This window comes from Nelumbo nucifera, chromosome 4 (genome assembly GCF_055504915.1).
Source record: "Nelumbo nucifera cultivar China Antique chromosome 4, China Antique-T2T, whole genome shotgun sequence".
Classification (NCBI taxonomy): domain Eukaryota; kingdom Viridiplantae; phylum Streptophyta; class Magnoliopsida; order Proteales; family Nelumbonaceae; genus Nelumbo; species Nelumbo nucifera.
In genome coordinates this window covers 55,925,374-55,949,801 of record NC_142652.1, presented here as the reverse complement: position 1 = coordinate 55,949,801, position 24,428 = coordinate 55,925,374, and positions in this window count along the sequence as shown.

Here is a 24,428-nt window from a genome sequence, read left to right as displayed (position 1 = left end):
CGCACTCGAGTTCATCAAGAAGTGCGATAAGTGTCAGAGGCATGCCAACATCCACCACCGACCTGCTGCCGACCTCAAATATCTCACCAGCCCATGGCCCTTCGCATAGTGGGGAATCGACATTCTGGGCCCATTCCCGCCAGCAACAGGACAGAGGAGATTTCTGGTGGTAGTAGTGGATTATTTCATGAAGTGGGTGGAAGCGGAACCCCTAACGATGATCACAGCCTGCAACATACAAAATTTCTTTTGAAGGAATATAGTATGTCAGTTCGGGCTACCTCGGGTACTCATCTCCGACAACGGAAAGTAGTTCGAAGACATCAAGTTCCAAAATTGGTGTGTCAAGATGGGGATACAACAAAACTTCACCTCGGTGGCACACCCCTAGGCAAATGGGCAAGCGGAAGTCACCAACAGAGCCATACTCTATGGACTAAATGTTCGCTTAGCTTGAGCTAAAGGACTGTGGGTAGACGAACTGCCCAGTGTGCTATGGGCCTACCGGACTACCGTCAAGACCGCCATGGGTGAGACCCCCTTCAACCTCACCTATGGCACAGAAGCGGTGATCCCAGCAGAGATCGAGGTGCGTACCAACCTTGACCTGGTGGAAGAAGTACAGGACCTAGCATACACTCGGACTGCAGCATACCAGCAAAGGGTGGCTTGGTACTATAACGCCCGGGTCAAGAAACAACACTTCCATGTCGGCGACCTGGTTCTTAGGAAAGTTATGGTACCTGAGCCCGGTGTCGGTAATCTCGGACCGAACTGAGAAGGTCCGTATCGAGTAAGACGGGTACTCGGGGAAGGTACGTATGAGCTCAAGACCTTGGAAGGGAAACAAGTGCCCCGATCGTGGAACATCGGCAACCTGAGACGATACTACCTGTGATCGCCGAACTAGAGAGAGGACTGCAAGTTACTCCCAGAAGCCCAAGGGCCATGGTGCCGAGCTGACATAAGATCTCTACACTACGACAAGTCCAATCGCCTCCTCAACATGGGCAGATAAGTCTCAGTCGCCTCCTCCGCATGGGCAGACAAGTCCTAGTCGCCTTTTCAGCATAGGCAAATCATCCCCCAATGCCTAAGCCATAGACAGTTTGGGTATAAACCCTACGACGTCTAGCCCTGTTCGGCGTATAATAACAGGTTGAACCCACTAGCTCTAATGGACAACCGACATCAAAGTGAGTAGCCCATGCGCAGACAGGTCGGGTATATACCCTACAATGTCCGCTCACCTCGGCGAACATTATATGAAGTTACCCCTATTAGTAGTCCAGCTCGCTAGCTCGACTGTTCGGGGTAACCACTTGAGGATTCTATTTTCGGTTACCCTTACTTGTTCTCCAGCTCAGTAGCTCAGTAGTTCGGGGTAACCTATATCTACTCCTATTTGGTTAGTTTGCCAGTAAGGGAGTTTGCATTTGGAACATTTTTGAACAGAAAGACAAGTCAAAAGTGTATTCCATTAATATAAGAGTTCGGTACAAAAAAAAGGAGAAAGAGTTCACTATAGACCGAGCTCGGAGGCCCAGGGTATACAATACGAAAGATAAGGGAGTCTATTCACCTGGATGGTCTTCGTCCCTGTTCGAGGCTTTAGTAGGGGGTCCACATTCTCATCAGCCCCAGCCTCTTCCATGCTGCCGAGCAGCTCATTGTCACTTTCTGCCTCAAAGTCCGGATCTTCGGCAGCCTCGACATCCATTTCATCTATGACCCTCGAAGTAGTGATTGCGCTCAGGTCGAGCTATGGGAATTCATGCCAGGTCAGCCATCTACTAAGCTTGAATCCCTTGCGATAGCCTTCCGTCCCCGCCTCGATCAACTCTCCACGGAACTCCTCCATTCGAGGTTTTATATTCCTTGACGGCCTTGGTTTTGGCCTCCTCTACTACCTGAAGGAGTATCTCAGTTCGCTCCTTCACGAGGGCCTCGAGGTTCTCTACCTCACGCTTTAACGCCGCGTTCTACCCCACGAGCTCCTCCTTCTTGGACATCAATAGTGTAATCAATTATTTCTAAGCCCGCGCATCCTTCTTCAGCTGGCTATTTTCATTGCGGGCCAGGTTTAGTTCGGTGTGAGCCTCATGAGACGAGGCCTCAGCGGCAAGAGCCCGCTTCAGGTGCAGTTCGGACTGGTACATCAGAGCATGTATAGCGGAGTTCACCTTACAAGAGAAGAACAACAATTAGTACAAGAAAAGTTCTCTATAGAACTGAAGGCGTAAGGACAGAACTTACCACCATACAATGGGTATCCGCTCGAGCTCCGAGCTGAGCGATCGACAGCTCAGCCCAGTTAGCAACCTCCTCTGCATACACCGCGCTCTTGCTCTTGAGGAGGCTGTACTTCGGAGTCAGGATGCTTCGAACTGCCCCCTCGCTGCCCGAAAAAGTGGTAGCTATAGGGGCGGGCTCCGAAGATGCCTCCTCAGGCGCGTGCGCGCGTGGGGGGGGAGACCTTTCTTGGTTTCTCCTTGACCAGATCGATCACTAGAGGTTGTGCAGCGGAAGGCTGCTCGGGCTCAGGGACAGTAGCTTGCGGAGACTCGACGTGAGCTCTTTTGGAAGCTCGCTTCTTCTTCTCTTTCATTATGCCAAGAAGTTCATTCGCAGGAAGTTTCGTGGTTGCTGTAACAAAAACAAAACGTCAAAAACAGTATTGAAACAAAACAAAGGCAACACAAAAGTGACGACCTACCAGGACTCAGAACGGCCTGCATGAGCTTTTCTTCGGTCACATAGTCCGCGAACTTGAGACCAAGCTTCGCCCAGGACTGGAACGCTTCCCTTGTCTTCAAGTCTAGCCTGACACCGGGATCTTGGATGGCCGCCCTCTAGTGGGTCGGGAAAGGCCACCCCTCAATGTTACAGACCAAAAAGTAGCCCCTTTTCCAGGCCGGGACCTTGTTTGGGAGTTCGTGTAAGAGCTTGTAGCCCGAACGTGGGGACAAGTAGTAAGTCCGTCTGTGCTCGGGTAGAACACATGAATTCTTCTTTATTGAAAGGATAGAAGAAAAAATATCAAGATCAAGGGGCAGGTTATAGTCGTGGAAGAGCGAGATGGTTCCTACTAGTTGCGGATGGAGTTCGGGTGCAACTGATCTATGGTAATGTTAAAAAGTTTAATGACTTTGACGATCAAGGGGTGAAGTGGAAGGCGAAGACCAGTTGCGAGCTGCTCCTCGAAGATCACGATCTCGTCGTGACCTTGCTCCCAGGGAAAGTTACCTATCGGAAGACTATAGACAAGGTCGCTCGGAAGCCTATACCGAGCTACTAAGGCCTGGAGCTTGTCCGCTGTCATCGTCGATGGGCCAAAGTTATTTGGCTGTCGACCTTGGTGCGAGGTGGACGCCAGACCACCGGAGGCCTCTCGTGCCTCCCGAGGTGATTCCACCTCAGGAGGACTACAGACCGCTTCTTGACCCGAAGTAGCTTCTTCGGTAAGGCGATCTATGACTTGAGCAGAGGAACCCACCTCAGCCCCAGCGGATTCACTGCCCCCATCTAGGAGACTATCAAAGCTAAAACTAGAAATGGAAATGACAACTGAATTAGAAAGGAGAGCTAGTGAAGACTCACCAAGGAAAGACCAAACTGAAAGAAGACACCGAACTGGAAGAACTGAGCTAAGGAACTTGAACGCGACCTCAGATCGAAGGCTAACGAATTTGTGGTGAAGAAATTGAGTCTTGGGTCCCCTATTTATAGCCCCTATGTCCAAAAATCAATGGTCGAGATCGAAGCAATCCAACGGCTCCTAGGAAAACCGGTTGCACGACCCCCGAGGTTGAAATCGGTTTAGCGCATTTTTTGATGTCCGCACGTAAGCTAGACGCGACCTGGGTTATTCCTGGTTGAGCCGGGTAGCCAAACAGGTCCGACCAGCGATTCGCCCGACAAGCCGCCTGGACCTCGGGCCAAATCAACTTGGACTCGTCATGAACTCCTCGCACCAGGTCAAGACCCCTGGCTCGGGGAGTAGGGGCAATTGATGAAGGGTGATTTGGCCCGACCTAGTAAAAGAGGGGACACGTGGACACAACTTGACCAAGAGATGACAACTCAGCCTAACACGACCAGTTCGCAGTAGACCGAGCTCGGATATTCAATTACCTAGGGATAAGGAGACCTTGGGACACTTCGGAGGAGATCACCTCGGTACCAGATCACAATAGCTCACTTCGATCCCAAAGCACTTCGGCATTTAATTCAGTTCGGAACCTAAAAGCATCAGCTCGGGGATACCAACTTCGGACTACTACGTGGTGACCCCGGAAATCCCTCCAATGGATTTCGAATCGCCCGGGATCACTTCGCGTAATAGCTAGCATTATCTCCTCCCCGCCCGATTCGGGCGAAATTGATAAGCCTTATCAGTTGACGACGTTATCCGTGACGAAGATCCTGGAACCAATCCGCAAAACCCGCGAGGACTCAGCTATATAAAGGTTCCAACCCCGGGGGGTTGAGGTACGCGTGATTTCTCTGCTCTCTAGCTCTCTACATTCTTAAGCTATTTCAGCTCACAACAAGTATACTAACTTAAGCATCAGAGCGACCTCACCAAGCCAGTCACCTCGGGTTCTCTGATCGTTCTCTTTGCAGATCAACCAAGTCCGTTGTCTAATTGGAAGCCAAGTCACCTCCAGCAGGGAGCAACTAGATCGCGCTACATCAAATACAAATGGAGTGTAAATCCCGGTTCAAGATAAATTTGCACTCTAGTTCATTTTTGCATGTGTTTGGAATATTACATTTATGGATTGACAAATGACAGACCAATGCATATTTACATTGATAATAAGATGTAAAAGTACATCAATAAAAAAGAATGCATTCAAGTGGGCTTTTGATAAAAAAAAAAAAAAAAACATATGCTTTATTGGGATTTATGTTTGCATCCATTACAGATAAAAGTCTGTTTGTCAAGAAGATAAATTTGTGAGTGCAAACTAACCCAATTTTACAATTTATATAAACCATTTTACACTCTACATATTTGCATTCACACTTATTTGCATTATTTCCAAATGCAGCTTAAAGGGTGGGAAGCATGCACCCTCCAATAAATTTTAAACATGTCAGCTTATGACACTTAACAGGCAAACTGACGGAACTTTTATCTTAACAGCGAGTTTCTTGATTGGACAGAGTATTAAAAGCTTAAAAAAAAATAAATAAAAAATCTCCTGAACATTCAATCTGAACTCCTGTGCAAAATGCTGAAATCAATCTGAACAAAACAAATTAATTTCTAGCTGGACCAGTCTGTGGAAACTAAATGTTGGAGTATTAATAGTTCAATTTCTGGTATTAGATGCACAGGCCAGCGACCGCCAGTTACCACTACCAGTGGTCTAGTTAAAGACTAGGGTTTAGATGAGAAAGAGCAAAGAGGATTTCAGATAATAGAGGGGTAGTTAAGTTTGTTTGTTTGATTACCCGGTCAAAAGGGAATAGATTTTCTTTGTTTTAAAGCTTTGAATGCTCGATTCAACCATGCAACTCGTCGTTAAGACAAGAATCCCGTTAGTTTTCCTGCTAGAAGTACAAGCCTGTTTAAAATTTATTGGAGGGTGCACGCATCTTGTGGACCGAAGGGTCCACTGAATCCGAGCTCATGGCTGATAGTCTATCTAGACGACTCAGTGTCTATAGAATGTGTGGCTGGATGATTTGTTTACTGTGGCGGAGAGTATGAAATGCATGAACAAAAACGATGGACCCATTTTTCTGTACCGGGTGGAGAAGACAACGAAACTGGGTCACGTTCAACCCATTTTTAATACGGGTACATGCCACCCATTTAAAGTATACCTTGAGGCGTGAATAGTTGGATTCATTTATTATAGCTTCCTTACATTCATTTTTTTTAACTGAATTAGGTTCAGTTTGGAAAGAGTACAAAATACAGTGCAAATAAATACTTGTACTCCTTTCGAACTGAGCCTTAATAACACTGATAAAAGTGTACATGGTTAAAGTTAGTGGATTAACCACGTGATTGGCCTTTTTGTGTGTAACAAGTGACATTCACTAATTACAAATTTATAATTATGAATGTTTGTTGCTTTATTCGATATTAGTAGGGATTCATGCATTTTTAATGAAAAGTAAAACAACTGAAAAGGAAGAAATGCAATGTTGTTTAAAATAATTAATCTTTATTTTAGTAATTTGTTATAAAAATAATTTAGTCATTTAGTCATTTGAAAAAGACACAAATGTCCTTCAGGTGTTATTTAATTTTCTTTATCAACCATCTAAACGTTGACAAAAAAATTAACAGTCCCAATCTTTGCCAACTTTCTTGAATAGAAGAGGCAAGGATTTGAGACAGTTAATTTTTTGTCAATGTTTGGATGGTTGATAAAGAATATTAGATGACACTCAAAGGGCATGTGTGTCTTTTTCAAATGCCACTTAATGGCTGGTTAACAACTAGTTAACAGTAGGTACTGGATTGTCATGTTTTGAAAGTTCAGGTATTGAATTGTTTCATTTTAATGTTCAGGGACCAAAGTGGCACTAGGCCCAAAGTACAAGATACTAATCGGGAATTTTCCCTTAATTATATTAATAATTTTTAATAAAAATAACAAATTATCACTAATTACTTAATAAAATAATTATTTTTTCATATTATCCATCAATGTTCTATTTTATTTACTTTACTTTATTAATGATTAAATGTTGTAATTTTTTAACTGTTAATTAAATAATTAAAATATTTAAATATTAGTAAATATATAAAGTTAGGTTGTGTCCTAATTGCATTAATCTATAGATTAACTTTTTTAGTCATAATTAAATTAATCTAAGCCCGAGCTTGAGGTTTAAGACTTTGAGTTAGGCTTTGGTTGATCCTCAACCTAACCCAGCCCCCTAAGTTGCACCCCTAAGAGCAATGGGACATTCATAATTAGATTGAACCAAATTGAGCACGACCCATGAATGCATTATTTTTGGCTTTTTGATTATTTTTAGATAAAAATTATTAATATTGAACCCAAAAGAGCTATGGGGGATGGGCTACCCCCATTGTGTAACCTAATGAATAAAAAACATAAAAGATCTTGGGCCAGATTTTGATAGTATATTGACAATTTTATAGGTTGACTAGCTCAGACCAGCCCACACCCCAAGCCTAACAATATTTGTCAAAGGCTTGGGATAGGGATAGACTTGCTTGAGTTAGTTATAAAACTATAATCTTTTTATAAATTAAAATTTTTATTTAATTTTAATTCACCATACAAATTTCTATCTATATATTTTAAATAATTTTTCATCTAAATATATATGTATATAGCTTCCAAGTTGAGCTTAGGGGTTAGCTTGGGCCCTACTCACTAGGGCTATCAATGCACTCCAAAAAAATCCAATAGGCAATTTGACTCTAAATCCAATAAAAAATTGTGTAGTATAATTATGTATACATATATATTATGTATAGTTATATAAAATTTCTAATTGATAGATTTAATATTTTATATTTATATACATTTATTATACATATATGCTTTAAAAATAATTGGTTTTTGAAAACTTTTTCAATTTTTTGATCATTTTAAACACAATAAGATGGTTGCGGATTAAATCTAAAGATAATCCAAACTTGATATAATAACCAGATACGAATGCGGATGCAATTGGATCTAATTTGAATCCAATCCATTTATAGAGTCCTATTGTCCACATTATGTGGAGGGTTGGTGTAGATTTGAGCTAGACCTATTTTAAAAGAAAATAATTGGTTGGGGATGGGGATTTATTTCAAAGTCAGGATTGGGGATGGAGAGTATGATCTCCACCTTGAACCTACCCCATTTCCATTCCTATATATAAAACAAATAAATTCTCTCTCTCTCTCTCTCTCTCTCTCTATCTATCTATCTATCTATATATATATATATGTGTGTGTGTGTGTGTGTGTGGAATACAATAGGCTAATAATGGAAAAGGCTTATAGAAATATGCCAAAATGGGTTGATGATGGAAGGGATGAGCCCTATGTCTTAGAATTCCCTCTTTCTCTCATTATTTTTAGGTGATTTAACTATTTATAATATTTTTATTGACTAATTTTTAAACTGTTATTAATTTATGGGTTGGGTCGGGTTGGGTCCATGTTGGCCTTGAAATTTGTGGGTCTGATGTGGACCCAAGCACAGGTCAGATTGAAACTTTCACCCTAATAAAAATGGTTTTAGTTTATTAGATTAATGAGGAGAGGAGAAAGAATAAAAGGAAAAGGAAAAAAGAAAAATAAAATACAAAAAAGACTTAAAATTCGTGGAGTGAGTTATTGGGAGAGAGAATTAATGGAAGGATTTAACGAGAAAGAGAAAAGAGAGTTAAAGGTGAGTTACTGATGAGAGGTGAAAGTTTTAAAGAGTTAAAATTGATTGGTTACTTGAGTTAATGTATTGTTTTATTGATGTTATTATTTCACTAACCTTATTTACATAAATTGCTTTTATATTAAACTATCCTAATAACCAAGTTAGAGTTAATTAAAAGAGATAGATTACATAATTTAATAAACATAAATTAACTTGATTAATCTAATTAGTTTTAATTATCTTATATCCTAACTAACCAAATTAACTTAATTAATAACTTGATTTAATTAGTTAGTTTAATTTACTTATTAGCTTATTTAACTTTAACTCACTTAATTAGCACAATTAATTTTAGTTATGTTGATTAACCGTGGTTAACCTAATTAACCTTAATAACCATTAATCACTTAATTTAATTAAGTACTTAATTTGCTAATTAATTAATCATCTTGGACTAATCAATTATCTATACTATTTTTATTAGGTATAACACTTTTATTAGTTATTTATGTATGTAAATTTGATTTGTTGTGCTTAAATTTGATTAATTAATTATAATTATTATTACTATTTAATTAACTTATCCAATTAGTTATTTGGATTGCATGTGGACGTTAAAGTTAATAAAAGTGTCTTCTATGCTTATTCTTTTTAATCTTTAGTTTGAGATGCAATGTGTTCTATGCTTATTGATTAGTATCGCCCCCTTATGCCCCGACACCCATATTGAATTTTCAATATGGGATGCTTTTTCATTTAATTTTTTTTTTCGTTTGAACCTATTAAAACTTCCAAAGTCTTACTAGAGTTTTCAACATATATACAAATTTATAAATAAATATATTAAGATGAATAGTAATGTCTGAACCTATCAAAACGTTTTGCGTTTTGGTGACCTTGAAACATGATATATAACGTACAACATGCAATCATATCATTATGAGAAAATCTATGATATGGAAAAGATATGGTATGGAAAGAGTTTTGATCAATCAAAGCCCATCCATGAATTTTGGTAAATAACACCTGATTCGCTATCAAGCCTATGACTCCAGTTGATTGGTCAAGTGTTTTTTGGATATCATTTAAAAGAATGAATAGGTTTATTGTCAAATTCTTCTTGCTTCATGTCTCCGTACCCATGAACCCCTTTCCACCCTAGTGATATTGGGATTTGATCCCAAGTCTCTGGTATAATTAGTTAGAGAATTGGTGTGGCTCATTGTGATACTAACAAGTGCACTAGCCGTTCAAGTAGTAAAGTAGTGAATAAAGTATCGTTCCCATGAGGATTTAGGAAACAATTACCAATACTAAATTGGGTACTTCTTATCTTATCTGCTCAACAATAAATCAAAACTTTATTCAAGAGCTAAAAATCTTAAACTAAAATCTATCTAAATTATTGGTTCAATTGCCTTCAATTCAGGTTAGAAGAGTAAGCAGTTAATGTCAATCTCAAAATTCAGTAATCAATCAAATTGAATCATTCGAATAGATCATGATTGAGCCTTGGTTTGGTATAACCCTAAGGTCCTGAACAGCCTCTCTCAAGCGCATGTTCATCCTATGCATGAGTGATGGTTCTTCTATCTCTAGCAAGAATTTAATCCCCATGCATGCATTTCTTTAAACACTTCTAAGATATCAATTCAAATCTGAATTGATCACCAACTGAATTGTGCAAGTTATCTTTAACCTTGCATCCAATTCAGTTCTTAAATAGTAGATCTGAATTCCTAGAGTCTTTCTTAAGCACTCTAAGAATTCCAAGCTTAGATCAATTCGGTCAATCTGAAAATTTGCATATCTAAATTCTCTTTCAAGTAATTCAGATCTTGCAATATCAGATCTGAGAATTCAGATATGAGTTTTGAAAGTTTAATTGACTGGATTGTTCTACAATTAACCCCTATTGAAGAAACTTCAAGAACAATTCACACCCATTCGAATGAATAAAAAAGAAATTGATTGCTGATCTAAAATTTTACAAACTTAATTACATCAAGAAAGAATGGAAGAGGGAGAAAAAAAATTACAATAAGAAAGATGAATTCGAATTAAAGGAAAATGAAACTAGAATGAAATTATTACAATAGATCTCTAAATAAAAAACCCCAAATTTCGAACTCACCTCTTCTTCCTATCTTGACTTGAACTCCTTCAGCCCTTCTTCTTCTCCTCTTTGCGCCTAGCCCTTATTCTCTTCTCTTCTCTTCAAGGTGTTAGAACTTCTAAGAGTGGGAGAGCTTTGATCTCAAGCAATTAAACACCTCTCCCCCCTCTAGAGGCCTCCTTATATAGATTTTCAAGGGGGCTCTTGCCACTTCTTGAAGCCTCTAGAATGGGGTGTATTACACCCCCTCTTTGAACTTTCTAGAGTTCTCTCTTGAAAGTCTTCTAAGGGTTTTCGCCCCTAGCTCTTTGGGCTGCACTTAGGCTCCCTCTTAGCACATGATAGCTACATTCTAGGCTATTTTGGGCTGAGAATGGGCTTTCTCTGCTAGGCCGAATTTTACTCTTTGCTAGGCTTTCTTTTCTTGGGTTTTCTCAAGGAATCAACTTATACTTCTTGGGCTAAAGTGTGCTCTCTTGCTTCCACAACCGGGCTGGGCTGAAATTGGTCTTTTCGAACCTTCTTTTTCTTGGATTAATTACCCCTGAAATATTTTCTTAGCATTAAACTAAATTAGGGTGAAATTAAATAAAACTGACATAATAATCCATGCAAAGACCTCATAAATTATAGATAAATTGCATGTTCATCAAGAATTTACCAATTGAGCCACCGCCAATTGGTTTATTGTCATACTAGTAAGGTTCTGTACTATGCACAGGAATTGTCAAGAAAAATTGAAGTAAAAGGAACCATATGATATTCCAAATGGGCATATAATGTCATATCTTTAGTTCATTGATATACTTTATATAAATAGTTTGATAGTTTTAATGCTTTTAGATGAAAATGGATGATGTGGTAGGTCTCTTATCAATTTTTCAAAAAAAAAAACAATAATAGTTTTAATCAAATGAAACTCTCTATACCCAAATTATGCTTATCAAGAGTATGAAAACCAAATATTTTGTCTACCTAATTGAGTCGCAAATAAGTTCTAATTAATGAGAGCAACAAATTTCCTAGGTTGTATTTCATTAATTATTAGATTCACCTAAATTACTAAAATTATAAAAATTGATTTACCTAAATTACCATAATTAATTTCCCAAATAAGCAAAATTACAATAACTAAATTACCAAAAATTACCAACATTACAAAAAATAATTTATCAAAACATAAATTTTTTAGGAAAATTATCATATGACATTACCAAAATTTATATAACAAAATGAATCATAAATTTAGTTTCCAATATAAAAAATTAATCAGAACAATAAAAAAATAATATACAAAAGTTATCAAAACATTCAGAAATTAATAATTCACCAAAATTAATAAATTAATAATTTCCAAAGTTACCGAAACCAATTATTCATAAATTAGAAAAAATAATAATCTTTGGTTAATTATTAGTTTTAGTTTACCAAAGTAAATAAAAATCAATTTAGTGAAATTAATTTTGGGAATATACCAAAATTTGACAAAATTGCAAGACTAATTTACCTAAATTACCACAATTAATTTTTGAAATAACCAAACTTACAATAATTAAACTACAAAAAATTCCAATATTACCAAAATTTATTTACCAAAAATTAAAATTTTAGGTAAATTAGTATGCGGAATTAACAAAGAGTATACAAATTATCTAAGTTACTTCACTTTCCTAAATTCGTAATTTACCAAAATTAACAAAAATTATTCGTTAATAAATTACAAAAATAATAATTTTTTCTTAATCTCTAATTTACCAAATTAAATAACAATTAATTTAGTAAAATCAGTTATTGGGAATGCAACAAAATTTAAAAAAAATGAAAAAATTAATTGATCAAAATTTATTTTGAAACTTACAAAAAATAATTTACATAAATTTATTATTTCTAAATGAATTTACTAAAGTTATTAAATTAATAAAATTATTGTTTGATAATTATGAAAATTGATTAGTATTTTTTGGTAAACTACTAATTGACCAAAATCAAGAAAAATGAATTGACTGAAAATTAATTTTTGGTAGTATTTCTAAATGTTATTAATTTAACAAAGTTTCCAAAATTTATTTACCAAAATAAAATACCTAATTTATCAAAATGAATTATGAAATACGCCATAATAAGTTATCAAAATTAATTTCCAACTAACCTTAATTAACAAAAATTAATTTTCGTTCTCTTGGGAGAAGCTAACAACGTGTGGGTGTGGGATAGTTGAGAAGTGTAATCTAATTATCTTTCTTGAAAGGAGAGTGGAAGGGGTGTGGAAGTTTAGGAGAAAAAGGTGGAATATGGTTTTGTAATTAATATGAGAGAGAATATAGCGGGAGAAATTTTAAGAGCAAAAATTAATAATATTAAAAAATACAGAAAATTAGAATGAGGAATTTGGAATATGTTTTGAAAGAGAGTAGAGTGAGATGTGGACAGATTTTCTTTATACATATAGTGAGATGTGGACAGTTAAGAGTAGAGTAGTCAATCATAATCATGTCTTATCTCTTATGGAGGCAGGCCACATAATTTGCTTCCTCATATTTCATGATATTTGAGGTTTGAAACCTTTTCCACAATCCTTCAGCCTTCAGCTTTCTCTCCCAGTGCCATGTGTTGAGTCTAGTCCATTATGGGATATTGATCCATGTTAAAGCTCATTCTTCTTTAGCCCACTGTCTTTTTGTCTTCAAAAGAAAAAAAAAAACCTAGGGTTACATGGCGTGTTGAAGAGAGAGAGCAAAAGAGAGAAATCGAAATACTGTGCAGATTTCTCAGTATGCAGAGTTCATCAAACGGCCGGAACTTTTCGATCCACCATCTGATCGAGCTGAAATTTGGACATTAGGTGGATGATTCAGTTTTCCTCATTCTGAACGGTTGGATCTTTGATCGGAGTTCTGAATTACCGGTTATTTTAGGTAGAACAGAAGTAACTCGCAGCTAGTCGGGAAAAGAAAACATCTCGCGGCAGTCTTCATCAATCACTCTGATCAAGGGTCATTTGTGGTCCGATTTGGCTGAAATTTGGTGGGCCTTTTCGAAACTTATAGACCTAAGATCGGAACGGTCGAGATCTGATTTAGAGTACTGGAGGTCTCTATTTTGTGGCCTGAACTATAACCGCGTTTGTGAGTTTTTTTGACTGTTCATTTCATAGTTTTTGGTATTCTCGTGTGTATGTTTGAGAATCTGTATTTGCTCTAAATTTGTGAGCATATTGTGGTGATTGAGTTGCTGTAATTGTTACCTCAAGTTATTAGTGGAGATTTTGGTTGGGTTTCCTTGGCCCCATAGTTTTTACCCTTCACATTGGAGGGGTTTTCAACGTTAAATATTGTGTCTTTCTTTACTTGGCTTATAATTTTTTTGATTGATATCTTACTTGGAATTGTGCTACTTGAATATCTACAAATTTTTATTTTTGTAAGAGAAATAGTTTGTGTATAAACTTGGTTTCTTCCCAACACCATATACTGTCTTTGAGGCAGGTCACTGCAGTGCTTGATGGAGATGGCTTCTAAGAAAGCTAGAACCTCTTAAGGAGGATTTGCAACAACAACCAGCCACCAACCACCAGAGCACAGAATGAGTATGGAGATGGTGATGAGATTGAAATCCTAATCGACAAAGTTTGTAGTCTTAGTAGTAACCGAGTCATCGACATTGAGAACAAGCATTGCTGCCAACCTTCAAGAGCACAGAATGAGTATGGAGATGGCTTCTCTTACTAAACATTAAGAAAATTCCCTAGCTAGAGCTGCGGATTTGTAGTCTCTATTCGCTCCAACATCAAAGATATCCACTACTAGAAATAACATAACTTGATGCATTCCAAATACGCTAAAAACAGTTATCAGCAGCTCAATCCAAAATCAACAAACTATTTGGAGGCAATGAGCAATAAAGACTAACCAAGTCAAAATCAGAGCCGACGGGGGTAGCTGATTCAAATTTTATACATTAACAGATCCTGACTACACATCTATGGGAATTGCAGAAGAAAAAATAAATTATCAAGCGCTACATGAATGTAAGAGAAATAGTCTTAACAAGGAAGAAGAACAAAAAATAACAAAGAAATTATCAAGGCTAGAGCTTACATGATTCGGGATTTTGGCCTGAAACCGGACGATGATGCTGGATTCCAGAACTAACACAAGTCTCTCTTCTTTGAATGACAATGGCTATCGGGAAGCAACACACTATTGAATGGGAGATCTTGATCGGAATAGAGAGGGAACGTCTGAATTGCCGCTATGACTGTACATCTATTCCAGCGGCTAGGAAAATGGAATTAGCCTCTCCTCTTCTTATACACACATGGGGATCACATCACTAAGGCTGCACTTGTTCTTTTGAGCATTATATGCGACTTTTAGTTGATCAACTTGAAATGGAAGAGAATTCAGAATAAATAGGATGAGAAATCCATCATCTACATTTATCTCTATGCTTTTCATTTGGTTACTAAGATCATCCATGTGAAATATGTGCTTTCTTACATTACCCACACCATCATACTTCGAATTTACTAATTGTGTCATCAAAGCACTACCAATTGCCTTAGTGGAGCTAGCAAATTGCTCTTGAACCCTAGATATATATTTCTTCATGACTATTTCTTCTGGGATACCATCTCTAATATTCTTTGAAATTGTCAATTTCATTATCATCAAACAAATACGATTGGCTTTCACCCATCTTCATGTTTATCCTTTTCCTCTTTTATGCTTTGATCAGTGGGTTTTGGAGGTTTATCCTCTAATATTAGGACAAAATCAATCATAAGAATGGCCAAGACTATTTCTATTTGTTCTTTTTAGTCAAAGAAGTTTGATCAATCCAAAGTCTCAATACCGGACAAATAGCTAAGAATCATAACAGTATTCAAGGCTGAAAAGAAAAAGGAAAACATGCTTACTATATTGTATCTTAATTCCTTATGCATGTTAAGTCAAAATCATGCTGTAAGATGCATAATACCAATCAAACAAAACCAAGAGTATACCTTGAAAGCTTAATGGTTATAGTTAATGTATCATTGTATTTTCACCTTTGGGCAAAAATACAATATACAAATGCTCTCTTTTTCCTTTATGGTCACAGAAATTTTTCTTTTATGGTCACAGAAATCACCACAAGATTAATCAATATGAACATCATAAATTTCCAAGAAATTAAACCTTTGGGTTTAAATCCTTATTATCCATGTCATTCACATCAATCATCTTGTCCCATTGGATTGCACAAAATAATGACCCACCTTTGGATGTGATCACCATCTTGATGCAACACAATGCAACTTGTCAATATTTAAATGAATGAGTAATTACCAATCACTTGAACGTCATACAAATTTTCAAAATCTAAGCACTTTAGCAACTACAAGATTTATCCAATTTGCATGATTTTTGAATCAATCTCATGATAACTTAGAATTATGGTGAGGCAAGTTGACATATATCATTTCATCATAACTTGGATTTACATGGATGAATATTAAGAAAAATAGAATAACACTAGTGATAAATTAAGGAAAATCATGATCAATACATTCTAAATCCAATAAAATTGTATCAAATAAATTCCAAACTTCATGAAATTTTACCAGAATGTAGTTGAGAAGACCAATATAAGATTGTGAGAAAAAGTTTGGGTCAAAACAATTGATTTTAGATAGCCCCTAAATTGGCTAGTCAAAGTTTCAGGTTTTACAGAATCGGGGCTGAACCATAGGTTTTAATCATAATTAGAGTGTGGAACCCACATTTATGGATTAAGGAGGTCAAAAAACTCCAAGGTAGCAAGTTTCATCAAAATCCAATATGTATAGAGACATGAAACAACCCATCAAATTTTCCAATATAGTGAAATAGTCTGGTCGAACCAGATAGTTAGAATTAACAAGAACTCACTGAATTAACTCAATGAGTTTACTCGGAGAACTCGTCGGGTAAGACATGAACGCGCTGGGACAAGGCAGCACAAAATGGGCAAGGCTATTCAGATTCAGATTGACCCTCAAACCCGTCATCTTCTTCACCCGTTTTGGGTCTAAATAACCTGAATAACAACAGCATCTGGGCTGCTCTGTACCTACCATTCCAGGACACCATCCGGCCGGAAATTGGTCATAAATGGACGGGGACCAAAAGTCAACCACTCCCTTCCGGTAACCTCATTGGAATCCGGCCAAATAACTAGAAAACATAAAATTTATTTTTCTTTTTCATTTGCAATCCTACAGTTTCTCATGCATAGGTTGAGCAACCTAAGATCTGATACCAATAGTAAGAATAATACAACCTTATGCTTGAGGAAAACATAGTAAACTTACCTAAAACTAGAGATCTTGAAGAAGTCATAACAACTTGTTCTTCCAAGAGATCACTTCAACCCCAATTCTACTATCTACCAAGTTTTAAAGTATCGACACATATCGGCCCTTCGGGACCCCTCTGATACGCCCCTATAGTGGGTGTATTGGGGGTCTGACCGGTTCAAGGGGTGGAGGAGCCCTAAATCGCCCCCTGAACCAGTTTCAAAAAAAAAAAAAAGTAAAAAAAGGGTATTGATTCGCCCAATATGCCCCTACAGGCGTATCGAGCGTATTGATATTTTAAACCTTGTTATCTGTTCGATGGGAGAGCTTTTCTACCAATTGGGATAAATAGCACAGGATTGGGGACCCTCCCTTTTATAGCCATCTCAAAGAACAGTTACCTTCCCATCAAGGTGCCTTTAAATGCTTAGTGAATGGAGCCGTTACCGAATGGTCCTTTGCAAGGCCATTAAAAGAAAAGAAACATTCTGAACATTTCTTCTTTCTTTAATTCTAACATGATGACAAATTAGCCCATCTCATAAACAAGGAGCTGAAGTTTGAGGAAGAATTAACAAATTATGTACTACGATTTAGATAGGCAACCTAAGTTTTGTATGATGAGCACATTCTAGAAAAAGGTTTTGTTGAGCAGTATGTTTGGGTGATGAAATTGTCATACAAGGTTGTGTTGGTGAACCTAAACATCTACAAAGATTTTCCAAATTGTGAGTGTGTGTTGAGTGTATCATTAGGATAATACAAAGACCACAACCCAAGCAAGGATTACCTAACCTTACCAACCCTAGAGGTGTACGATTCTGCACACCCGTTCCTGTAGAGCTTCCTATACGTCAAATCAGAGGGTGCCATATCAGCACTTTCTCATGCTTAAATCTCACATGTGCAAGTGGGAGTAACAGACGTTACAAATGTCCTCTTATCCTGTTTTTAATATACTAAAATTTATAAAATTCTAAATCAAATAAAAAAAATAGGGGTTAAAAGGGTTTCTTCTTCCTATTTTATTCAAATCTTTCTCCAACGAACGAACTAAATAACAATAGAAGAAAAACAGGAATAAGGGTTCAGAGGATCGAACGCCGGCTTAGAACGACTTTCTCTCATAACTTTCACTCTGCTACTAAGTATCAATTATCAACCAAACCTCAACTAAGAGGATCGAACGCTGGATAAAACCACTTTGACCATTAGTTTTCGGGTTAGTGGTTCTACTCAAGGTTCAAAGTATCGATATGTATCAGCTAATACGTATCATTTCGGGAGCTCCCCGATACAAGTTCTGACCAGTTCAGGAGGTAGAGGAGCCTTAAACCGGTCCCCCTGAACTGGTTTTGAAAAAAATAAAAAAAAGTACCGATATGTTCCGATATGCCTGTATCTATATTTTGAACCTTGGTTCTATTGATTAGTCTGAATGGTTCAGTTCATTACAATTAGAAAAAAATAAAAAATAATAATTAAAATAAAAAACAGCCAAAAACCATTATTTAAATCAAATAGATTATTAATGATTCGACCACCCAGGTCAATAGGTCACTAGTCAAGTCAACGGTTTTTTGGCAAAAGAACTGTTTAGGGGTGAAATATAGCCAGTTGCTCGGCCAGTTTCCTGGCTGAATAATCCAACCGTCAAGGTCAAAGACAATTAAAAAACCATGAATAAATGGGCCCATTAATGGAGTAAAGCTGAACATTTTTTAATAATCTAGACCAGATCTGATCGGGTAAGGCCGTTCCTCCATTTTTTAATTTTCGTTTGGGTTGTACCAAAAGGTTGGTTCTTTCATCTTTGGGATGTTTTCTTGTCCAATGCATGGAGGTATAAGGGATTGGAGATGTTATCTCTCTATTGGTTGATGTTTTCGATTTGAAACCATCTCGGCCTAGTGTTGTGGCTTGTTTATGAATTTCTTGGAAGGGTATGTTTAAGGGGAAGCAACACATTGGTGATAAAAACAGGTGGATTGTTTTTTGTTCATAGAAGTGGTTGAATAGAAAAAACATTTATTTGGAAAGTAATAATAGCAAAGTTTTAGGCTAATAATAATTTATGAATCATAAATTAATTTCTATCTTCGTTCAAGAATTTATGAGTGGGAAAATGCCAAGTCCGTTTGTTACAGGGGTGATGATGACATGGCGATGAAGAATTGGTGCAAATGAGGCTTTTCGAGTCAAGGTTCATTAAGCTTGAGTCGTTAGTTTTAGGGATGGCAATTTCTACCCTATCGGTGGTACCCACCCCTACCCTGCCTGACACGGTTTTTGAGATTCTACAATTCTTACGGGTACGGGTAGGGTATGGTACCACCGGGTAGGGTAAAAATTGCCATCTCTAGTATTGTTGGAAAGCATATAAGCTTTATGTACTAAGTGGTGAATTTAGCAATATTTTGAATTTTATGTGAAGGATAATTAGTAGTTTATGTGTTTTCTATGTCTTAACCAAATAATTGGAAACTTGTTGTATATTAGTGTTATTTTACTTATTTATTACTTATATATGAAAGAAATAATAGGAAATTAGACGTGGATTCTAAATCCAACCTGCCCCTACCCTTGAATCTGGGGAGAGTAGGGTTGGAGTGGGTTTTGCATTTTCATGTGTAGGGAGGATTTGAATTCTCAAAATCCAACCCGCTACAAGTTTTGGAGCAGGTACAGGTTGGGAGTTTTAGGAAGACGGATAGAGTCTAGAATTTACAAAACTGTCTTTAAATCTGCCCCGTTGTCATCCCTAATTAGTTTTTCTGAATAGTTAGCCGAACCATAGAGAGGTTTTAATTACGAAAACAACCCTTGAAAAAACTCCTCCCACCCCACCCACCCACCCTCTTCTTTTTCTTTTGCACCAATTCTTCTTCGACATATCATCATCACCCCCAACATAGTGGCGGTTGGACTTGAGAGAGTTATTTATAAATAGGGTATTAGATTTAGTCCTATAGACCATTCCCCTCTTATAAGTAGATAAAACCGATATTTGCTTCTTCCTCTTTTAGCTCATGTTTCGCTTTTTTTTTCTTCCTTTCAAAAGTAAACAAAGTCAATATTTCTTTTTCACTCCATTTCCTCTTTTGATGCCAGGTTTTTTCTTCCCTTACGGATGCAGACAAGCTGCTTCTTCTTACTATTTCATACACGATGTAGTAAAATTCCAAAGCCAAGTATCATAATATTATGTTATTGTTCTTCAGAGATTTGTTAGTTGTTGCACATTCTTTTGTTTCATAAATATCCTTCTCTTGCTATGTCATTTAGTTATTGGAATAATTATTAAATAGATCCTTGATTATTCCCTTTTGTTTATTTAACAATATATAACGAATGCTTTTTATTAAATCTATGTGACAATTTTATTGAGACTTTATTGTAAAACGAATTATATACCATTTTAAATTTTAGCCTATTTCTATTTTATATTATACTAGCGGACCCTATGAGATGCATGGGAAAATATGTTAAGGCTTATACAACTTAAAACTTATTATTCTATGGGCCTACACAACTCTGGGATAGGGATGGCAATTTTCCCCATCGTTGTCAAGTATCTAGCCTCCTCGACCGCCAGGCAGGGATGGGGATGGAGGCTGCTGATGACAGGGAGGATGGGATTAATAGGAATACCCAATTGGGGATGGAAATAGGGACGGAGAGTGAAGTCCACACCCCACCCCAACCCTAATTATATATATTAAAATTATGTGCATATATATTATAATAAACATATAATATTATTTATGTTATTTATAATATTATTTCTATTATATATATAAAATATTATTTTCATTTAATTTTTCCTTTATTTTAAATAAATACCTTTCTAAAAGCAAACTTTTAATTAAAAAAAAAAATCAGAGATTCAGGTCCCCGATGGGGAACCAGCCTCCGTTGGGGATCAGGGATGTACACTAAATTTTTTCCCAACAGGGGTCGAGGTTAGAGACAGGGATTAATTTAATATTCGGGGTTAGGATGAGGAGTATGACCCCCACCTACCCGCCCATTGTCAGTCCTACCCACGGGGCCATCCCCTAAACCCATAAATATAATTCCAATAATTATGGTAATTATAAATGCAGTATCCAATAATTACAAAAATTCTTAAAATTTTATAATTATTCATTTGAATAGTTGAAGTTTTATATATATAGTATAGACCACCAATTAAGAGTAGAGTTGTCAATTATAATCATATCTTATATATGGTGGCAGACCACATAACTTGCTTCCTCATATCTCATATTCAAGGTCTGAAACCCTTTCCACAATCCTTCAGCCTTTTCTCCTAGTGCATGCCATCTACCGTCTTTGAGGCAAATCACTATAGTGCTTGACTCCATCCACCCACACTTACAATCTCTGGTTATCATCTGATTATGGAGATGGCTTATAAGTTATAAGAAAGCTAGAACCTCTGAGAACAACTTGCATGCCTCCAATTCTAGAAAATCTGACAGAGGATTTACAACGACAACCAGTCACCAGAGTACAATATGAATATGGAGATGGTGATGAGATCGAGATTCTCACTGACAGTTTATAGTCTCAATGTCATGACATTGAGAATAAGCTAGAAGGCATTGCTTCCAAACTAGAGCGCTAGCAGGACGAGATCAAGGAGATGCTTAGGCAATCCTCTAGCAAGCTCAGTCACTACAGTAGTAATAATAGTAGTAGAAGCTATAACTAGTGTAGCCACATCAATCACAAGTTCCCAAGGTCCCAATCTAGTGTTTAAAACGTTGGATCCGTGCGGAGGTTTGATCGATTAAAGTTGTTAACAGTGATCGAGATATTTAGAATAGGATAGTCGACTCTATCTTTGTTTGAGTTTATGGTGGATAAGGAGAATCCCTTCTCATCTTATCTTCTCTTGTAACTTATCATGCATCTTGTATTAGAGTTGTAAACCAACTCAAACTCTTCATGTAAAATCTATAAATACAATATAGGTTCAACTGGGTGTATACCACTGATCTACACAATTCAGTTTCAATTATTATTTGTATTCTCTTTCTTGCTGTTCTAACTGTACAGTGCACCAAAAGCCATATACAATTCTAAGGGGGAGCCACGAATTTTCTTTTGGGGGGCCAAAAGCCATATTCAGTTTCTATCATCCACTGCGTAACATTGGCCTCTCGCAAGAGCATATACCAGTAAACTTGAGGATTTATTGGATGGTGATGGTGCGTTTTTAAGTCTCTTATTGGTATCGATTATTCCTAGTTTGTTAACTCGGCTTCAAGGAGTATTGATTAATTGTTAGAATGAACTAGTTAATCGAGAAGTTTGTCAATAAGTAGTTTACATGAAAAGAAGGATGAAAAATTAGCCCATCTCAAAAACAAAGAGCAGAAGTTTGAGGAAGAATTAACAGATTACGTGCTAGTGCTACTATTTAGATAGACAACCTAGGCTGTATTGGTGATGAAATTTGGTTTCGTTGAGCAGTATGTCCTGTCCGGGTGATGAAATTGGCACACAAGGCTGTGTTGCTGAACCTAAACATCTACAAAGCTTTTCCAAATTGTGAGCCAATACAAAGATCACAACCCAAGCAAGGATGATTAGGGGAGAGCATTATTCGGTTAAAACCGAATTGCCGAACTGAAAATTTTGGTTTCGGTTTTTTTGGTTTTTGGGTAATTCAGTTTGGTTAATTCGGTTTTTAATAATTTCGATTTTCGTTTTCGGTTTTCAGATTTAGAAATTCAGTTAACCATAAAAACTGAGTTAACTAAAGTTCATTATATAATATACAATATATATTATGCTATATATTTATATATTAACATATTATATATAATATATTATAATGAAATTAAATTTGATAATAAATATTATAATAATAATAATATATATTATAGGTTATTATATAATATTATATATATATATTAATTAAATTCAGGTTTTAACCGAAAACCAAACTGAATATTTTGGTTTGGTTACTTTGGTTTTATTGTAATTCAGTTTCGGTTCGATTTTCATTTTTTTATTTTGGTTTTAAAAAATTCGGATTATTCGATTAGGTTTTTAATAGAATAAACCAAATGCTCACCCCTAAGGATGACCCTAACCTTACCAATCCTAGAAGTGTACAATTCTATTGATAAATACTAAGTTGAGAATGAGAGAAAAGGAAAGGGAAAATTTCTTAAACTACCCTTATGGTTTAGGTAATTGATTAACTCTATCCTTATTGTATACATTATCCCTGTTGATGTTAAGGGAAAAAAATGAAAAGTCAAATTTACCTTCTACTGTTTTTCAAATTTTTAAAATAAAACCTAACTGATGAATATGTTACGAAACTGGTCTTCAAGGCGGGCCACAACGCTGAATTGCACCATTGACCTTGTTGGGATCAACAGATATGGAGACAGACTCCATCAGATCATTGGATCTCATCGACAGCCCCGTAGGTATTGGTTAGCTTAAGATCATTTGTTCCCTGCCCTCCTCCACTACAGTTGAATCCCAATCGAGGATTATCTTCTCAAGGACTTCAAATTCTATGGATATGCTTTCCGACGATTCCATTGCCGAAAAATGATAATGGAAAAGGCAAGAAAAAGGTAAGATAAAAGAAACTTTAGCAGTTAGTCCTGTAAAAAGCCAAAAAGCAGAAAAAAAAAAAACAAATAAAAACTACAAATCTTTTTGCTAAGGCTGAGTATGGAAGGAGTACAAATGCAAATATGTAGAGTGCAAAAACTTATATTTTGTATGTATTTATGTTGTACATATTTACATTTGTACTGCTTCAAAACTGAGCCTAAAGTTCTCTTTCTCTCTTTTGTTGTAGTGACAATGAGATGAGGGTATAGTCAATTGGTTGTTTGAGAGAGAGAGAAGAGATTGAGTTCTGTTTCAAAGAGTACAAGACGAAGCAAAGAGATGACTGATACCTAGCAATCATATTCCTGAGCAAATGAGGTTATTTAGTTTGAACTAGCAATCATATTCCTTAAGCAAACGAGGAGGGTAGGGAACGAATGATTTTCGATGGAGGTCGGGAAGAAGATGACTGATACCTATGGCTACGAGCTGTTAATGAGATGCAATGCTCGATGGAGTTTGTCTCCATATCTGCTAATACCAGCAAGGTCGACGTTGTAATGTAGACCGCCATGGAGTGTCGACATTGACGGAAGGAGAGATGGCACCGATGACAAACACAATCTTCTCCAAGAGCGACGACTTCGATAGTGCAGAGATTGGACCATGACAATCAGCAACAACGACTCGTTTCCTGATATCAGATAGAGAGGGAATCCCCAAAATAAGGAATTTGAGCGTTTCCACTTCCCCCTGATACCAGATGGACTGTGACAAACCACCACCACTGCTAAAAGTTGCAACGGCGATGATGTGGCCTCAGATTGAAACAGGGAAGGTGAGACCGATGGGGGGGGGGGGGGGAATAGAGAGGGAGAGGGAAAAGAGAGAAATCAGAAGAAAGGGGGTGCTGGCCTTTGCGTCGCTCTGTGTCGAGAAGGTGAACAGTAAAACCACCTCCCTGTGGGTTTCATTAATTGATCTACCTAACTTGCCTTACCTTCAAGGCATAGTGAAGGAATCCCTTTGGATGCACCCT